Below are 13,913 nucleotides of genomic sequence, written 5' to 3' on the forward strand. Positions count from 1 at the left end.
TAGGATTTAAGATTATATCTAAATCTCCTTGATTCTTCCATTCTAAAACCGTTGGACCATTTTAGGTCGAGAGTGCAGGTGCTTTGACCTGTTGTAGGTACTGTGGACTTTTGACCATGCCCACCTTATGCCCATCACTCTCACTTGTTTTGTAGGCTTGCCTTTCAAAAATCCCTGGATGTCATTTGTAATTGCTTTACATTTGTCCCTCCTTGGGGCGGTTTTGTTACCGCCTTGCAGACTGACCTTGTTACATGGATAATTGCATGATTGCCGATATACTTCAGCATGGGTGAACTATTTTTTATTTTTTTTCTCTCACCTTCGTGCCCCTCACAGCGGCAACAGCGCAAACTCTATCAGCAGTATTGGAGCTCTGGTCACCTTGTTCACATTGTCCCAGCACAGCGAGAGAGCAAGCATTCTTTTTTAAACCCTTTTGTCCATAACTCAGCCTGTGGTGGTCCTAAGACAATGGGACCACCACCAAAACAGTCAGCATGACACACTCTTTCTGTTTAGGTCATCTCTGGGTCCCCACGCTACGTTAGTGGTGTCCCAAAAATAACCCCTCCCACCATTCCATCCCTTATTAGGTCAAGCTTGCAAGAGCTTTGACCTGTTGTAATCTGTCTGTGAGCTTTTAACCATGCCCATCTCGATCACTCATTCATGGGCTTTCCTTTCAAAAATTCTTTGTTAGCAGTGGTAAATGGTTTAAGTTTGTCCTGCCTTGGAACAGTTTTGTTACCGCCATGGACGCTGACCCCGTTACATGGATAATTGCATTTTTGTCAATACGTTTGACTGTGAGCAAACTTATTTTTCCCTTTTTGTCCCTCCTTCGCACTCATGGCGGCTGTGGCGCTTTGAACCGGCTCTTATGTCAACTGTTTTACTTTTCATTTTCAATTTATGTAGCAAGAAAGGTCCAGTTAGGAATTTACAACACTTACATCTCTAACTCAAGCAAATGCAAGATCCTTTGCATTGTAAATGCTTGTTAAGTTTTCTTATGGCTGGAACTTTAGTTTTAAAGCTTGCAGTAGTTTGTGTTCTAAAGGCTTTAATATTGCAGTAGACCTGCTAGGCCTCAAAATGTGTATGGTACTATACCCTCTACGGGCTAAATATATGGTTGCACTACATTACTTTGTGCTGTTCTATTTTCATGTGGCTATGCCCTCTAGGGGCTAATTATAAGGTTGCATGTCCATGTTTCTTACAAATGATATTTTTATTGTGGTGTTCTCAAGGGGCTGTTCTGAGTATTGCAGTCTACATACTGCAATATTTGCAGCACTCGGTCATCCCATAATACTTTGCAGGGTATTCTTTTTACAAAACAATTTTGTTCATAACTCATCCTGTGGTGGTCGTAGGACAATGGGACCACCTTCAAAGTATTCAACACAACCTGCTCTTACTATCTACATCATCTCTGAGCCCCCACACTAGGTTAGTGGGGACCCCAAAATAATAACCCCTCCCTCCATTCACTGTCTTTTCAACTGCTCTCATTACTGTAACTCTTGTATTACAACTGAGAGTAGTTTGTGTTTTAAGGATCTTGTTTAGAATATCATTGCAGCTAGGCCTGCTTGCCCTGAAAATGTGTAATGCGCTATGCCCTCAAGGAGCTAAATCAGGTTACATTGCAATTCTTACAGTCATTTTCTTTTCTTGTGAGTATGCCCTCTAGGGCCTAACTATATGGTAACATGACCATGTTTCTTACAAATGCTATTTTCATTGTAGTGTTTTCTAATGCCAAACATTTATTTCTGGTAAATGTTTTTCTTGGGCTTATATGATAATTGTGTACATTTTAATACTCCCTCCTTCTTGCAGTTATGACCATGATTCAGGTCAACTTAACATTCTTATTAAACTATGATTGTTAGAACACTCTTGATATGTTTGGGTGACCCTTCTAGTTTTTTTTTGTTGTTCCTCCGTGGCTGTCTTGCCAGTTATGAATTAACAGTGCCAGTAGCTCTAACTCAAGCAAATGCAAGACCCATTGCACTGTAAATGCTTGTTTTGAGATATATAATTTTCCACGACTCCCTATTCTTAAAAATATAAACTATTGGTCTGTAACCAATTATATATATCTTTCCATAGAAAATCCTTTGGGGCTAATGTCAGATTCCAGTCGTTTTTCCCCTAAATTATTTACAAATTTAGATTCCCAAACATGTTTATTCACAATGGTGTATGGAGACCCCGAGTCCGCATACATTTGTACCACCACCTATGATACGAAACTGTTTCAGTATTCATCCACCAAAAACCACAATTGGGAATGCGATCATGCCCCCGGACAGTTGGAATTTTGCAAGCTTGTTCTGCCTTGATTTTAACCACATCTCTTCTCCACCATCCCTTGTTAAGCAAAATAACAGATCCTTTAGAAAACTTGCCCACAGGAACAGGCCTGGAAAATTTGTATTCCCCTTTCCTTACCCTTGTGGACTCCTGGCCAAAATCCAGTCTCCTGTGTTTAACATTACACCCTTGACACAGTGGTATGGAATTTGATAAAATATCTACTTGTCTGTGGGGCAGGTTGCTTCATTATTCCACTTGTTCTGTAAAAAAAAAGAATCCAGTTGTCCCTTTGGTGCCATGTAGTATGGTGACAAATTATGGCAGCAATTTCATAACATAAGAGCTCTGATATTGACTCTGATTTTGCCAGAGATCATACTATAGTAGGGCTTGAATACTAGCAATTTCCTTATTTTGGCACCTTTAAGCAGATCTACATCCTGAGGGTGGAGAAAGTAAGTAATAGTTCTAGGGGTGAAATGCCCTTTTTGAGTCTGTGCAAACCTACTAATTTGAATATATTTTATGAGTTTTCACCATCTCTTCTCTAATCTTTTCCCATAGAGAGAAATATTGGAAATTTACTCCTGACAAGGGCAGAAGTAAAACGTCCTGCAGGATTGGGGGGGGGGAAGAAGTGGATAGAGGGAAAGTGACCATGGAAACACTCAACTGATTTTCACATGAGCAAATCTGCACATGCATATCTGCTTGTGCTAAAATACAGTTCACAAATATTTTCTAGGAGTATGGTTTCCCTGCCTACTTCTGTAATTTATGGTGAATTCATGAAAGCCGTAGATTTGCAGTAATCCAGGGACATATACTATGTGTGCATTTTTGTGAGTTTCTTTAAGAATTGGGCCCCTAATTGGTTATCCAAGACCTTTTGTTTGTATTAAAATTCTCTCTCTCTTTCTCTCTATCGGTTGGCTTCAGTATGAGTGACAGCATTCTACTCTTTCACAAGGAGCATATTAACACATAAAGTAGTTTTGTTCAGTGCCCTGAACTACAGGAATTTACTTTACAGTGAATGTATGTTCTTGCAAGTTGGAAAGCAACTTGACTTGCTGATGACTTCTCAGAACCATTTCCTATTGAGTAGGTGTAGCAGTGGTTTATATTCAGGTTACATGTCAAAATGTGAACCCCAAATGAACAACTTAAATCTCGTAACCGCTCAAGAACAAGCTAATGCCTCACACTCAAACATTCCGTAATGTGTTTCATCAGCACTGAGGGAGCCAGAGGCAAAAGCATTGATATGTTCTTTGTCTTGTGCCAACTGAGAAAAACAGCACCCAGTAGGCGTCAACTGTAATGAGACATTTTCTGCTAGCCACAAATGAAGGCAACGCTGGGGCAGAGCTAATGAGTTTCTTTACAGTTTGTAAGGACTCCTGAATGCATCAGACCATATGTAGTTCACACATTTCTTAAGTAGATTCCTCAATGGTTGGACAATGAACCCATAACCCTGCACAAAACACAAGTAGTACTAATTTAACTCAAGGAATGAGTGAAGCATATATTTGTCCCTAGGTAGTTGTGCTTCCTCAGTAGCCGTAATGAGTAAAAATTTAGGAGCTATTCCACTGGATACGGTGGAATGCCCTAAATAATCAATGCTTCGAGCTAGGTACTTAAATTTATCAGGGCGAAGTGTGATCCTGCGCTCTTCTAATTTCCTAAAAACTGTTTCAAGAATATGGTTAGGCTCAGTTGGAGATTTAGCAAATATAAGATGATCATCGTGGAAGGCCTGCACCACATCCACAGTCTCCAAAATGGTGTTCAGAAGGCGTTGAAACACGCTAGTCTCAGATGCCAGCCCGAAAGGTAACCTGCAAAATTTGTACACACCAAACAGGGTGAGAAAGGTGGTTAGTAATTGGGAGCTCTCATCTAAAGGATGCTTATGATAAGCTGACTTAAAAAAATGAAATAACCAATGTTACCCAGTAGGCAAGCCACCATAATGTTCTCATTAAGACTTCGAAGGTCAGCACATAAGCTAATGTCTCCATCCTTGTTGTGGACAATTACTATTTTACTAACCACTCAGAGGAGTTTAGCAGTTTCTCAAGAAGATTTTTCAGTTCAATTGTTACATTCAACAGAATTAGTCTGAAGTTGTGTGAGACAGGCATGGCTATTTTTAACTTGCTAGTGCACACACATTTTTTCCATACAACCAATTTTGTCTATGAAAATCTCCAGAAAGCCTTTGATATCCTCAGCAGGGTTTTGTCCATCTGCATAGACTAAAGAAATAGGTAAAATAGAAATCCCAACAAGTGGGTCCGCACCTGGAACCAACATAAGGCAAATCTGGTGAGGTCTGCCTCCCAATAGTATGCCTTCCCTTTATAGCTGTGTACATTTTTGGTAAAGTTTTCCTCCCAAGGCACTTTACATAGCCACAAAGTACCCCACTATGTTGATGTCTTGTTCCCTGTATGCTTTAGTTTGCACATCTGATGACTTCAACAGCACATTCACACCCCAATGTGAGTTGAACATAGTGTCAGAAATAATAGTTGTAGGTGCTCCTGAATCACACATCATGTCCAGCGCGAGAGTCACACCCAATGTAACTTGACATGTAGGGTCTTTAACTTTATCCACAGATACAGAATCAACCTCAAGATTCAACACTAATTTTGAAAAATCTAAAGTATTGTCATTATTAGTCAACTCCTGTGCTTACCCATCCTACATACATTATGAATATGACCAATTTTCTTCCACTTTGTGCAGAGCTTACCAACCCCTGGAAACTGTACACAATTACTTAAATGTGGTTTAGATCTTCAAGTGAAACAAAAATGGTTAGTATTGCGTGACACATTTAAAATTTTAGTCCTTGAGATGAATGGCATCAACATGTTCTGGACTTGCCACAGTATTCACAAATGTTGAAGAGTAGATCTTTTCTTGAGACATCATGCAAGTGGAAATGACTGAACGTTCAGTACTCTTTGCCAGGCAGAGACCTTCACCTAACAATGGATTTGTGCAGCTAAGGAGCTTCTCCTGCATCTTCTCAGCAGTCACTGAGACAACCACTACCATAAACAGCACGGGCCCAGAGCTCGCTAGTTGAAGGAAAAACACTCTACATCAGAATATTGACACTAGCAAGATCTTGCTCTAGCATAAACAGTAATAACAATAAAAGAAGTACAAACATTAATAAAACCACCATAAAATATTAATAAAGCCACCATAACAGTATGAACGCATGTGTATACATTACCTGAGGGTATCGGGTATAACACAATGTCAGCAGATAAATATAAAAAAATGACCCATTTGACCAACAAGATGTTCCAAAAAGGCCTTGAATGTGCTGCAAAGCCCTGAAAGGAGATCACTTATGTAAGGACTACTGATCAATTTCTAAGGGTAGTGACTTACTAATAATAGAAGTAGCAAATTAGATTCAGAGTAGTACATTTCAGGGTTAACAGCAGTATCTGTATTTGAGTGCGTGTTCTTGATTGCGCACATTCCAAGATGAGCTGACTCCTTATTGATAATTTCATTTTGGCCCTGTCACGATTTTGGGTCCAGGCATTCCTATTTCATCTTTTTACTGCTTCAGTTTCTGATATTAAAGGCATTCTTCATTTTTTGTAGGTTTTGCCTATAGCGTGCATATGCTGTCAGCGGAAGCTATTGTGAAAATAAACAGCTTAATAAAAATGTGTTTAGGCCCATTGCTTCCAGATACCATTGAATGCCTCCTGCTTCCCGCTCGCCGCCTCCTGCAGTCTTCTCTGGGCTTCTGCATGAATCCAGCACAGGTTCCTGTTTGTGGCCAGTGTCCTTCCACTCGGTTATTGCAAGGTTATTAACTCACCTGCTATTGAGAATGGGGTTCCCAAGCTCCATGTATTTTACCAAAGATTTATTGTACTTTCTGTTGAAAATCAACTGTTCCTTAATGGTTAGTTGCTTCGAGTTGAGAGGAGGGGCTTCTGTACTATACAGTTAGAGAAACAACAGACAGCTAACGAAGAAGCAAGTTTCCTCTCCAGGGTACATGCTACCTTAAAGGAATGTAAATATGTACAACTGGTTATTACATTTTTAAAAACTGTGGCAGCTTCACTTATACTGTTTGCAGTTTATTTTTAGGTCTCACCTACCAATCGTTACAAGCTGTGTGGGTGCAAAAGAGCTTTTGTCACTTTACCAACAACTTACAAGGGAATCTACTGCCCGCCCATTGCTTACCATTGGTTTGCTTTATTGTCAGTCTCATTTTTTTTTATTCTTATTTGATGGCTTACTTTCCTCTTCTTGTGTTCTTCCCTTCCCCCATGGCATGTCCTCTTTGGTTGACCTATGTGTATCCTTCCACTGCTCACTTTCATGGAACTTTTTTACTTGTTTAAGCACTTGAAGAGCGTACATGTGGTTTCCAGCTCTCTTCGTCCTGTGCTTCTCCTCTGCCAGATACCAGCCTGCTCACCTTATTGCTGTCTCTCGCTCATGTGTTTCTCCTTTGGAAAAAAACAACCCCCCCTCTCACCTCTGTGTTGCTTTCTTCCCGACATGCTTCTCCTGCTCTCCCCGTTTTGCTCTCATACTTGTGTATTGCTCTCGCCCTCATGCTGCGTTTCCCTTCCTCTCTCCTGGTTACTTCTCATGCACTCCTCTGTTCCCCCACCATGTGCAGTCCTTTTTTTTATTATATTTTATTTTGGGAGGGCCAGGCAGCGACTTGCTAGTGAAATATCATTTATATTAAACTAACTGATGAATACTGTCTCAGTAAAAAATAAAAAGTAAAGAGCCTGCATCAACTCATAGGCATGTACTTGTGTGGTGACACATGCGTACATCTACCCTATGACTCGGCTGCAGCCATCTCAGTTTTTACATTTATTTATTTAGTGTGTGCATTTTTTAGCTGATGTCTCACAGCATTGATTACTTGCATTTTCAAAGCCCAAAAAGCTGGGGCCTGATGGCTTTGACATTGCATGTTCTTTGTGTCTCACTGTTGTGGTTATCTTAGACTTGGAGTGGTTTTCCCTGCCTGATGTGCAGCCAGCTCCTGGTTTAAACTCCTTGTTTAAGAGTGTGCAGAAGCATGAACACTGTGCAGCTGTTGCAAGGAAGCATACAAACTAGACAGTGTGTCTGTGCTGCTATGACAGATCGATCTGTCAGATGTTAAGAGAATGTTATAATGAGATTGATGGTTGCATCAGACTCCTCCAATCCCAATTCAGTTAATGTACCCTTAATAAAATAAGAAGAGAAAGGCAAAATCCTAAGTGGAAGATAGGCAAACTGAAACCTCAAATACCTGTGTTAATCTTCAGTAGCAGAAAATATATATCTGTATAGAAAAAGTAAAAAAACAAGTCTTACTTATTCTGCCCAATCTTGTGTTCTGGAGTATTACACAAAAGAACTGAAAGATATGCTCCTGACTGGATTGTGGCTCTGGCTTAAGGTGACTACAGCACGCAGTCACTTCTGTCCCAACCAGGAAATATTCTGCATAACCTGAAAATAGAGAATAGTATAGGTTCTGTCTTCTTAGTAAATGACTCAAATCAGTGTCCAGACTAGTGTCTAACAATTAAATAAAAAAATAATTAATTTTCCAGTTCCTAACAATGTTTTCTAACCCTAAACCTTAGTAAATCAAGTTGAAATAATGAACTGTCAGAAGAAACCTCTACAGATGTTGACAAATTTCTCATCAGCAATCAGAAATCGGTTTCTGAGCAGAACAGGACTTATTCAGAATACAACAGAAACTCCACATAGCTCGATTGACCAGCAAGGATCCAGTGCTACAATGGTAATTTCAACTACTGTTGCATCTTTGTGCCAGAACGGTATAACCGTCTGTCAGTGTCTTAATTTTCCGACATAATGCCTTTAGCATGCTGGGAATTCTGGTTCCTAGTTTGAAGAGCACATAACGCATCACCACTAGCGTACAGTGGCTGCGTACTGTAGTACTGACAATTACAAACCCTGCACCTCCTCTGCATGTGCCGGTAGCCGCCCAGACCACACTTTTCTGCCAAAGACCAACAAGGCCTTCTGCATGTCCCTTGCACTGAGACTGGCACCTGATAAGGAGCTCAGTCGTAGCTCTCATCAAGACGATGGACAGACTCATTAAGCTGCACATTGATGTAGCAGCAGACCTGGTTGCACTACAGTATGGTGTAAAATAATTACACATGCAAGGCAGGTGGAAAACAAACAGGTCAGCATATTGAAACAGTATATAGCTTACAGGGCAGAGTGAAAGAAGCTGTAGGGTTTGTTGCACTCTCCCTGGTATGACACACTCAAGGCACTGCACAACTTAGACCCCACCTACCTGACCAGCCGCACCGCCTTCCATCAGCCACCCAGGCACCTCTACTCTGCAGATATCCCATGCATACACAGAAGCAGATCAAGAGGGTGGATGTTCACTTGCATTGCTCCTAAAGTGTGGAACGCCCTCCTCCTCTCTTCTTGAGTTTCGCAAGAAGCTGAAGACTTGGCTTTTCAGTTAACTGACCTACCATAAGCAGGGCTAGGACCGACACCTGCTCAGCACCAGGATCTCCTCGCAGGTGATAACACGCTTGGCAGATACTCATAACATATAAGTGCTGCTAATATCCCACTGAAACATCTTTACCTGACAGTCTTTGGGGGAATTAAAATTGCATAGTGGTAGATTGTTTATTGTGACCTCCCAAACATAACTTTAGAAATCAGGAATATGGGCTGTAGGACCCTTCTAATAACTCTCTATCTTGTGTGTCAACATTTCTGCAGTGAGTAAGAGCCCCACATGGTCTGGGGCATTTTTCAGGACTGTGAGACACTCGTAACCTTTTTCTGTTTTTGCATCTGTTCTAAGCAATATTATCTCCAAGTAATAGGGTGGGAATGAGAAAGGGGAAAGAGAGTAAGGCTTCGTCCCATCGTGAACAGGTGGGATTGATTCATTCACCTGTAGGCTAAAGACACATGGGAACAGAAAGTAAAGAGGTACAACATTATAAATACCCCTGCAAAGTGAATGAGAAGAAGCTGTGTTGTGGAGAGCAGTTCAGTACATTCCTCCATCGGCAATCGCTTGTTGTAAAATAACCCAAAGCACTCACTCCAAAACCTGTAGATTAGCCAGTGCATGGATGCATAAAACCACTGCATGCATGACTTACCAGGGGGGATAGTGAATTGCATTCAGTTTCATCAGGGCGACTAAGGCATTTTTCTTGTGCAAGTAACATTGGCAAGCCTGTGAATAGACAATGATATAGAAAAAAAGGTTGTGTCAAGCTTAGGGCAAGAAAATATCACATCCTTTGTCTTCTGCTGGAAATCGCTCTGCGGTGCGGACACCCACCTTAAATGCAGTGCAGCTTTTTGAAGGAAGTGTGTCATGCCAAGGAAGCTTGATAGCAGTATAAAAGCATCACAAGGTATGGTGCATGACTGCATCACATGTGTGTGGCGCAGGCATTGTGGGAAATGTAGCACCACTGGGCATGGGGATCCCCTTAAATGACTGAAAGGGTAGCACCATAGGTAATTGTGGTAAGGGAAATTTTTCTGTGGAATTAAAGAATATCCTAGTTTATAGAGATAAGACAATCTTTACCACCAATCAGAATGAATCATCTAGTTAAGAGAAGACAACTGGGAGGGCAGTTCAGTCACGAGCTGAGGCTAACCAGAAGCTAAGGTTGTTATCTTTCCAGGAGAGAAAAACATTTTTCATTTGTTGTTGTTTTAAGAGTCTGCAAAGGCCTAGACGTGATACTAAGTAGGACTTTCAACAAAAGTATATGTATTCATTTGTAACCTGAATCTTCTGTCTTTGTTTACTATAATTAACAGTCAATGATCATTAACTCAGTATAGAACATGTTTAACAGTGCTTTCTATTTCTAGTTGCTGTTTGAAGTCTGACCAGATATGGGCTGCAAACACTGACTTTGGGTAATTTTGCTTAGTTTTATAGTAGCCAGGAGATTAAAATTCCCCATATCCTCTTGCCACCGGGAGATGACAAGGAGCATCTACCCCATCCCTTTAGAAAGGATACTGCCCTGCACACCCACCTGGACGGGGTGCAGTAGGCTCAACTGACTCTCCTTACTCTGCATTCAAGAGTAATAGCTGCACTGGGCTGAAAGATTACCTCTAGTGTGGTGCACGTCCCCATATAAATAAATCCCACTCGCTGCGTCAGTACACATCTTGTGGTTTAGAAGTCCCACCAAACATGGTGGGTCTCTACCTGCTGGGTAAATTTCATCTAATGACAACTGATTGAGGGCAGCAATTGTCTGTTACCGCTACTAACTCTGTCCCACCCACGCGGGAGGACTAAATTGGATTTAGGGGAAATGTGCTCTGTACTTTTGCTGTATCTTTACTTCCCTGAAGTAGATTTTGAAGCCATAGAAAGATGACTGTTTAGAAATCTTTAAGCATGTCATCCTCAGTTCCTTTTCAGAGCAAGATTACTTATTCATAAAGAAATCACTGTCACTTTTTAATATTTTTCTGTAATTATGCTCTTTAAAAAGGTGAATCTTCAACTTCAGATCCTGGTTGCGTAGATGGTCATGGCCTGCTGCATTGTTTTGTGCTTGTTACCCTTAGTCTGAAAACATTCTGAACGTTCCCTGAGTCAAGGTGATTCATAACTTTGTCAAATGGGTGCAACCTCCAGACCAGAAACAAGGGTGAGGGTTGGAAACTTGCTTGTTTGTAATGTGCTTCTTACATCATGCTTAGTACATAGCAGGTGTGGTTTTTCATTCTAATGCTATTGTGCTAAACCTTTAGTTGCCAGTTTGAGGGTGCGCTTGTGCCTCAAAAGTTGTCACGTACACGATGTCGTCTAAGCCGGTCTAGGAGCTGTGGTGGTCATCCTCAGAGAAAAGAAAGGAGGTAAGTGTTTCTGTTTGAAACCTTGGGATTTTAGAGTGACAGTTGCAATCCATGGGTAGAAAGTATGTGAAAAACTACTTGTTACAAGGGAGTTCCTTGTCTTCATCCATCAAGCTTGGGGTTCGAACCAAGGGTGTTGCGTCCTTTATCCATTTTGGTGTTATAATCTCTTGGGCTTTTCTGGTGTTGTGGTGCCCTTTCTTCCTTTTAGGTGCTTTGATGCTGAGGGAACATGAGCAAAAGATATGTAATGAGTCCACCCTAGCCTACAGAGATAGAGACAGGTTTTCAAGCCTTCAATGAAAAGCAAGAACTGCTTTCATAAGCACAAACGTCCTGCGACTGATTTCAAAGTGTAAGAAATTGGATTATTATTTGCGATGAGTGGCTACCCACGTCAAGGAATATCCACAAGTCGTCTTAGAGTGAACCCTCAAAGTCACTAACTTAACCTGACCTCCTATAGCACAGAACAGACCGGATTACCTTAGTGCAAAGAAAAGTATTCATGTAGTACCATAACAGGAAGACATAGCAAAACAATAAAATTCCCAAACCAAATTAGTAAAATAGACAAAAATTAAATAAACTAAATGATTTTAAAAAAAAAACTAAATGGGGAACGGGAGATGTAGATTTAAGTAAAATTAGCATAAAAACACACAACGCTCAAGTGATAGTGAATGATCGTGGTAGACGGGGACCTAGGCGCTATATAAGACTGTACTTCAAAGGACTGCAGGACCTTAGGAAAGGCACTTGGAGACACAGAAGGTGTCAGGCAGAGGTCAGCAGCACTTTCCAGCTGCCAGTGGTCAGCTGGGTACTTCAAGGAAAGGGCCTCTTTCAGTTTGTTGTCTAACTGTAGCTGCATGGGTCAGGCAACTGACTCTGGAGTCTGTGTCTTTTTCCTGGATTCAAGAAGGAGCAGGTCAAGTCTTGCAGGACTCCTCTAAGGTAACAGGCAGCCAGCCCAGTCCTCTTCTGATCTTTCACAAATCCAGAAGGTGTTCTGAAGAGTATGCCCGGGTATGTCACATTTAGACTAGTCACTAGCTAGTGGGTAGGGGTGACTCCTATCCCCTCTCTAGCCAATGGGATTAAAGTTCCCTGGGCCAACCCTACCCATTTTTTTCAGTTGTTCCTGTTTTCCTTATTGCAGACAGTCCCAAACTGTTATGTGTCAAGGCATTTTCAAGATGACAGAAAGTCTTGGGCCACACTAACCTTTGGCTCTGAGTGGGGAGTGTATGGTAATCCTAAAATGTCCTGCCACATCTAACTCTAAAATCCAGTTTGAGGCAGCCCCTGTACCCACAAAAGCCCAGAGATAGAAGTCTGGTAGGACAAAAGCAGGTTCTTCAGCAACCAGAGATGGAATGCACAAGAATGGTCTTGGCATTCTGTTCTCTTCCTTTCAAGTGCTTTTCAAGAGTTACATGTAGCTAAATAGATCCGTCTAGTAGGCGTTTGCTCTGTGCTGTCAAAAGGAGAGCCACAGCCCCACCCTGCACATTTTGTTGAGCTTGGATAAGTCGTCTCTGCCCATTGGGGTCAGCCTATTGTTTGCTCTTCAGGTACATTTCATACCCCTTTGGCAGCTCTAAATGCTAATCACTGGCTTGGATGCTGCAGGAGAGCTAGTGAAATTTAGCCTCCAAGAACTTTAGAGAAAAGGTAACTTTCTAAAAGTTACTTTGCCTTAATATTTATTATGTCAGGCTTCATCACAGAATATAATTTTTAAAAACAATTAAATATAGTTTAAGTATTTTTCTAGACCTTCTCACAATTTAACAGTAATAGTATTTTAATCTGTACTCATGGTAATATTAATCCTCTCCATATCCCACTGTTAAATTATTCCATAGTTTATGTAGGAATATCTGTCAAATGGGCTATTTTGACAGGTGCTTTGGCAAGTTTTACGCTTCCGGTCTGGCTACACAGGGTAGAGGTAGGCCTGAAGCCATGTATGGATTGCTACTGTAGTGAATGGCACAATAGGTGCTGCAGTCTAGTAGTGGTATTTAACTTCCAGGCCCTGAGTACATCATATACTAATACTGGGGACTTATGCACAAGTTAAACATACTAATCAGGAATACAACCAATTTAGCTATGTTCAAAGGGGAAGCACATGCATTTTACGCTCTGGTCTCGGGTAATTATCTCACTTGTGTGGGTAGGCCTGTTGCCTTTGACAAGAAATGGGCCAAAATGCAACATGGATGCATCACACATTTGCACTCAAATCTGTCACTTTTCCCCCCCAGTGTGGGTAGCTGTGGACTTTGGATCTTAGCTCAGCCGGCACCTAGGGAAACCTGTCCTTTTTTTTAAAACTAGACACCTATGGTAATCCAGGGTGGGGCGACTTTCACGGCTGTCACCAGTTCCATCCCCCCCAATCCCTTGCAAACCTTGGCTAAAAAACACATTTCTGTGATGGATGGGTCTACAAACTTCCTTCCACCCAGCATTCGCCGAACTCTCCTGATAAAAATGGTACTTCACTTATGCAGGTAGACCTTGTGCCGTCGACAGGAAATGGCCCAAAACACAACATCGATGTGGGAAACTGGAGTACTATGTGGTGTGGGTATTAGTCCTCACCATGTAACTTTCTCAAA

The 13,913-nt window shown here is 41.3% G+C and overlaps 1 protein-coding gene across 9 annotated transcripts in view; it reads left to right on the top strand.

Moving 5' to 3' along the window:
• LOC138249649 (zinc finger protein 420-like) overlaps positions 1-13,913 on the top strand; it is a 61,779-nt gene that overhangs the window by 13,252 nt on the left and 34,614 nt on the right. For 4 of the 9 annotated variants that reach the window (XM_069203600.1, XM_069203601.1, XM_069203595.1 and 1 more), the window contains one exon: positions 11,176-11,280. The exons of 1 other annotated variant lie outside the window; for it this stretch is intronic. The gene's annotated coding sequence lies outside the window, so the exon portion shown is untranslated. Of the gene's footprint in view, positions 1-6,234; positions 8,165-10,272; positions 10,321-10,913; positions 11,073-11,175; positions 11,281-13,913 lie in introns of those variants that run through there. 4 more of the 9 variants (XM_069203597.1, XM_069203596.1, XM_069203598.1 and 1 more) reach the window with 3 other exon arrangements.

The sequence above is a fragment of the Pleurodeles waltl genome, chromosome 8 (assembly GCF_031143425.1).
Source record: "Pleurodeles waltl isolate 20211129_DDA chromosome 8, aPleWal1.hap1.20221129, whole genome shotgun sequence".
In the NCBI taxonomy this organism is placed as follows: Eukaryota; Metazoa; Chordata; class Amphibia; order Caudata; family Salamandridae; genus Pleurodeles; species Pleurodeles waltl.